Source organism: Neopsephotus bourkii, unplaced genomic scaffold (genome assembly GCF_033783945.1).
Source record: "Neopsephotus bourkii isolate Nb327-2 ecotype Australia unplaced genomic scaffold, CSIRO-AGI_Nbou_v1 NB_1350, whole genome shotgun sequence".
Taxonomy (NCBI): Eukaryota; Metazoa; Chordata; class Aves; order Psittaciformes; family Psittacidae; genus Neopsephotus; species Neopsephotus bourkii.
In genome coordinates this window covers 5,641,072-5,646,847 of record NW_026901829.1, presented here as the reverse complement: position 1 = coordinate 5,646,847, position 5,776 = coordinate 5,641,072, and the positions used below count along the sequence as shown (strand labels likewise).

Below are 5,776 nucleotides of genomic sequence, written 5' to 3'. Positions count from 1 at the left end.
AAATCAGTCCCAGCTGTCTAATTCAGTTCTCTCTGGGGTGCCGTGTCACCACAAGATTTGCTTCTCAAGGCCCAGGATAGCGTTCCTGGCAGTGTCGTGGAGCACAGCGTATGTTTCCAGCCATCCAGTGGTTGCTTCCATCATGGTAAGCACATGGCGCTTGCTTTGGTGGTTTGATGGGAGTGTGATATAGTCAGTCTGACAGGCCTCCCCATATTTATACTTCAGCCATTGTCCTCCATACCAGAGAGGCTTTAACTGTTTAGCTTGTTTAATTGCAGCACGTTTCACACTCATGAATAACGTGGGCAATAGTGTCCATTGTTAAGTCTACCCCTCGATCATGGGCCCATCTGTATGCCGCATCTCTGCCCTGGTGGCCTGAGGTGTCATGAGCCCACCGCGCCAAAAATAATTCACCCATATGTTGCCAATCTAAGTCCATCTGAGCCACTTCAATCTTAGCAGCTTTATACACTTGTAGGTTGTTCTGGTACTCCTCAGTGGCCCGACTCTTGGGTACATGGGCATCTACATGACGTACCTTCACCACCACGTTCTGCACCTGGGCAGCGATATCTTGCCACAGTGCAGAAGCCCAGATGGGTTTACCTCTGCATTGCCAGTTGCTCTGCTTCCATTGTTACAACCACCCCCACAGGGCATTTGCCACCATCCATGAGTCAGTATAAAGTATTGGCCACTTTCTTCTTTCAGCAATGTCCAGAGCCAGCTGGATGGCTTTCACCTCAGCAAACTGACTCTATTCACCCTCTCCTTCAGCAGTTTCTGCAAGTTGTCGTTGAGGATTCCATACAGCTGCCTTCCATCTCTGATGCTTTCCCAGAATACGGCAGGACCCATCAGTAAACAAGGCATACTGCTTTTCACTTTCTGAAAGTTTATTATATGGTGGGGCCTCTTCAGCACACGTCACCTCCTCCTCTGGTGACATTCCAAAATCTTTGCCCTCTGGCCAGTCCATGAGGATTCTAGAATGCCTGGATGACTGGGATTTCCTATTCGAAATCGTTGTGTAATTAGTGCAGCCCATTTATTCCATGTAGCATCAGCTGCATTATGTGTAGTGGAGACCCTGCCTTTGAACATCCAGACCAGGAGGAGCTGTGCTTCAGTGCCACTCACTTCTGAAGCAGCTCGAACCCCTTCATAGGCTGCCAGTATCTTTTTCTCAGTTGAGGTATAGCTGGCCTCAAATCCTTTGTATCCCTGACTCCAAAAGCCGAGGGGTCGACCTCAAGTCTCCCCTGGAGCTTTCTGCCAGAGGCTCCAGGTAGGACCATTCTCCCCAGCTGCAGAGTACAGTACATTTTTTACACTGGCCTGGTCCAGACTGGTCCAAGGGCTACTGCATGAACTATCTCGCGTTTAATTTGCTCAAAGTCTTGGTGTTGCTCAGGGCCCCATTTAAAATCAGTTTTCTTCTGGGTCACATGATAGAGAAGGCTTGCAATTGAACTGTAATTTGGGATGTGCATTTCCAGAACCCCACTGCACCCAAGAATGCTTGTGTTTCTTTCTTATTAGTTGGTGGAGATATTGCTGTTATCTTGTTGATCACATCTGTGGGGATTTGACAACATCCATCTTGCCATTTTATTCCCAAAAATGGAATCTCCTGTGCAGGTCCCTTGACCTTACTCTGTTTTATGGCAAAACCAACTTTCAGCAGGATTTGGATTATTTTCCTCCCTTTCTCAAAAACTTTTGCTGTATCACCCCACATGATAATGTCATCAATGTATTGTAGGTGTTCTGGAGCTTGCCCCTGTTCCAGTGCAGTCTGGATCAGTCCATGGCAGACAGTAGGGTTGTGTTTCCACCCCTGGGGCAGTCAGTTCCAAGAGTACTGGACACCCCTCCAAGTAAAAGCAAACTGTGGCCTGCACTCTGCTCCCAAAGGAGTTGAGAAAAATGCATTGGCAATATCAATTGTGGCATACCACTTGGCTGTCTTTGACTTCAGTTCATACTGAAGTTCTAGCATGTCTGGTACCGCAGCACTCAATGGTGGTGTGACTTCATTCAGGCCACAATAGTCCATTGTTAGTCTGCACTCTCCATTAGAATTTCACCCTGGCCATATGGGGCTATGAAAGGGTGAGCAGGTCCTGCTGATCACTCCTTGGCTCTCCAGTCTATGGATCAGCCTATGGATGGGAATCAGGGAGTCTTGGTTGAGGTCCATGGTGAAGAAGTCACTTCTTCTTCCTCTGATCCACATAATAATAGCTCTTGTTTAGATGCTGTCCCATGTAGTAAGTGCATTGGTTCTTCATCTGTCTTCACTGTAGAGGTTGCTCATTATGCCTCTTGGTTTCTTTTCCCCTTGTGTGCAGGGGCAACCAATAGTGTCACGAGTTGGTCCTTTGGTTTAGTTGCAGTGATTATCACTGTGGTTGGAGTGGCTGCAGTATCTGTTGTTAGGGTTGGTGCAGCCTCAGTGCTTGAGGTTGAGTAGCACCAGCAGCTGCACTGCCTCTTGCTGTCAGGGTTTGAGTAGCTGCTGTATTTGTCAGTACGGTTGATGTACCTGCTGTACTTGGATTGTCTTGCTGCATTGTCTGTTGAAGTCAGCATTTCCCGCATTTGGGGAAATCACAGGGGTCAGCACACCCGCAGTACAAGGGATGAGCCTTGCCCCGGGAAAACCACCTGCCTGATGGTGGTGTATCCCTTGCCAGGTAAGTATAGTAAGTCAGTCAAAGTCAAAATAAGTAAACCCCTTCAAAATATGCTCCCTCATCCCCTTTAAAGGACAGGAGATCTGACACAATGCTGTGGTGCCTATAATTTTACTATGCATAGCAAGGGTATTCTAAGTTACTCACTGTTCTACCTGTCATGGACAATTTGTTGGACTACTGATTGGAGGCCATGTTGGCAAAAGTTTGTCTTTCACAGCAATTTTACAAGAGGAACATGGACACGAAATTAGGAGAATAAATCCATAAAATGGTCCTATCACACTGGCAGTCTAGGGAAAATACTTCAGAGTAATTGCCCCAACGTTTCCAATTCTTTGTTCATTTTTGCAGTAAAACTGAAACAATTTCACAAGTTAACATTAGAAAAGGTTTAAGTAGTATTAAAAAATGGAAATAAAAAGCATTGTTCAAAGCATTCTTTACAGGGTTAAAAAAGAAAGTAGATAGGAAGATATAGACAAGATCTGGGAAAACAATAAAAAAGTTAAGTGAAGTTGCAGAGTGATAACTACAAACATCTGCATTCTCCATAGTCAGGAAATATAGTATCCCTAAAAATTTTAGCATTGTGAAACTAGAATTATTATTTTAGACATTTGCTGAAAACACTGATAAAAATTTAGCTAACTATCCCTATGGACTTCTTCTGTGTTAAAATGGTAGATATCATTAACAGAAATGATGAATTTCTAAGATGCTGAAGTTAATAAAATCAAATTAGTTCAATAAAGCCCGATAAGTAAGGAAATGAGGTTTATGGTAACCTATTGTATTGTGAATATGGAGAGAATTCTACTGAGAATATTCAAGCTCTCTAAGCAAAAAAATTTTTGACACAAATCCTTAACTAATTTCTGAAAGTGATCTGCTTTAATATACTTTGGATTAGTCTGGGATGCTTGACAATTTACCCAAGTGAAATCCTTCCAAGAAATTTTCTATTCAGCTAAACTACTATTAAGTAGGTTTCTGAGATGAAGAGTGGAACTTTCAGCAGATGAGGAAGTGTTCAGCCTCAAACATCTGATCTATTCTTACTGGGGAGATGAGGGGCCTGTGTTTTACCAAAGGACATTGAATTTAGGTCTCCCAGTCCAAGCAAGCATTTGAACAACTGTCTACATTTCTGAGACCACCCACTTTTATCTAAGAAACATTTAGTTTTACACAGAGTTGAAATTAAATATATTATTTGAGCTCACTGCCTTTATCTATATATCCACCACACTGAAAGAGGTGCATAGGAGGACCTCTGATCCCCATTCCTCTAAAGTACTGCTTTTTCCGAGCTCAAGATCAGAGCATCCCGACATGTAGGAAGTCAAGGAAGAGGGCCAGGAGACCTGCGTGGCTAAATAGGGAATTGCTGGGTATGCTAAAGTGGAAGAGGAGAGTTTACAGGTCATGGAAGGAGGGGCTGGCCACTTGGGAGGAATATAAGGCTGATGCTAGAGGATGTAGGAAGGCAGCTAGGATGACTAAGGGCTCCTTGGAATTAAAGATGGCGAGAGGAGTCAAGGACTGCAGAAAGAGCTTTTTCAAATATATGGCAAATAAAACTACCACCAGAGGCAATGTAGGCCCACTGATGAATGGGATGGGTGCCCTGGTGACAGAAGATACAGAGATGGCAGAGTTACTGAATGACTTCTTTGTCTCTGTCTACTCTGCTGGAGGCAGTCCTGAAGAGCCCTCAGATGAAGTCAGGTCAACGGAGCGGTTTGCCTTAGTCGATGAGGAATGGGTTAAAGACCAGTTGAGCAATCTGGACATCCATAAAACCATGGGTCCAGATGGGATGTACCCGCGGGTGCTGAGGGAACTGGCGGAGGTCATTGCTAGACCACTCACCATCATCTTTACCAAGTCTTGGGAAACGGGAAAGGTGCCTGAGGACTGGAGGAAAGCAAATGTCACTCCTGTCTTCAAAAAGGGCAAGAAGGAGGACCCAGGTATCTATAGACCAGCCAGCCTCACCTCCATTCCTGGGAAAGTGATGGAACACCTTATCCTTGGTGCCATCTTAAGGCATATCAAGGATAAGAGGGTTATGAGGAGCAGTCAACATGGCTTCACCAAGGGGAAGTCATGCTTGACCAATCTCGTAGCCATTTATGAGGAAATAACATGGTGGATGGATGATGGCAGGGCGGTGGATGTGGTCTACCTTGACTTCAGCAAAGTGTTTGACACAGTCTCCCACAGCATCCTCGCAGCTAAATTGAGGAAGTGTGGTCTGGATGATCAGGTAGTGAGGTGAACTATGAACTGGCTGAAGGAGAGAAGCCGGAAAGTTGTAGTCTGTGGGGCGGAGTCTAGTTGGAGGCCTGTATCTAGTGGAGTGCCTCAAGGGTCAGTACTGGGACCAGTATTATTTAATATATTCATCAATGATTTAGATGAGGGAATTGAGTGTACTATCAGCAAGTTTGCTGATGACACTAAGCTGGGAGGAGTGGCTGACACGCCAGAAGGCTGTGCTGCCGTCCAGCGAGACCTGGACAGGCTGGAGAGTTGGGCAGGGAATAACTTGATGAAATATAACAAGGGGAAGTGTAGAGTCCTGCATCTGGGCAGGAACAACCCCAGGTTCCAGTATAGGTTGGGGAATGACCTGTTAGAGAGCAGTGTAGGGGAGAGGGACCTGGGGGTCCTAGTGGACGACAGGATGACCATGAACCAACACTGTGCCCTTGTGGCCAAGAAGGCCAATGGCATCCTGGGGTGTATTAGAAGGGGGGTGGTTAGTAGGTCGAGAGAGGTCCTCCTTCCCCTCTACTCTGCCCTGGTGAGACCTCATCTGGAATATTGTGTCCAGTTCTGGGCCCCTCAGTTTAAGAAGGACAGGGACCTGCTGGAGAGAGTCCAACACAGGGCAGCTAAGATGATTAAGGGAGTGGAGCATCTCCCTTATGAGGAAAGACTGAGGGAGCTGGGTCTCTATAGTTTGGAGAAGAGGAGATTGAGGGGTGACCTTATTAGTGTATATAAATATATAAAGGGGGAGTGTCATGAGGATGGAGCCAGGCTCTTCTCAGTGGCAAACA

At 45.6% G+C, this 5,776-nt stretch overlaps 1 pseudogene; it reads right to left on the bottom strand.

Annotated features, from left to right (window-relative positions):
* Positions 1 to 2,583: 2,583 nt before the first annotated feature.
* Positions 2,584 to 2,713, bottom strand: LOC133219413 (U1 spliceosomal RNA; annotated as a pseudogene).
* Positions 2,714 to 5,776: the final 3,063 nt, after the last annotated feature.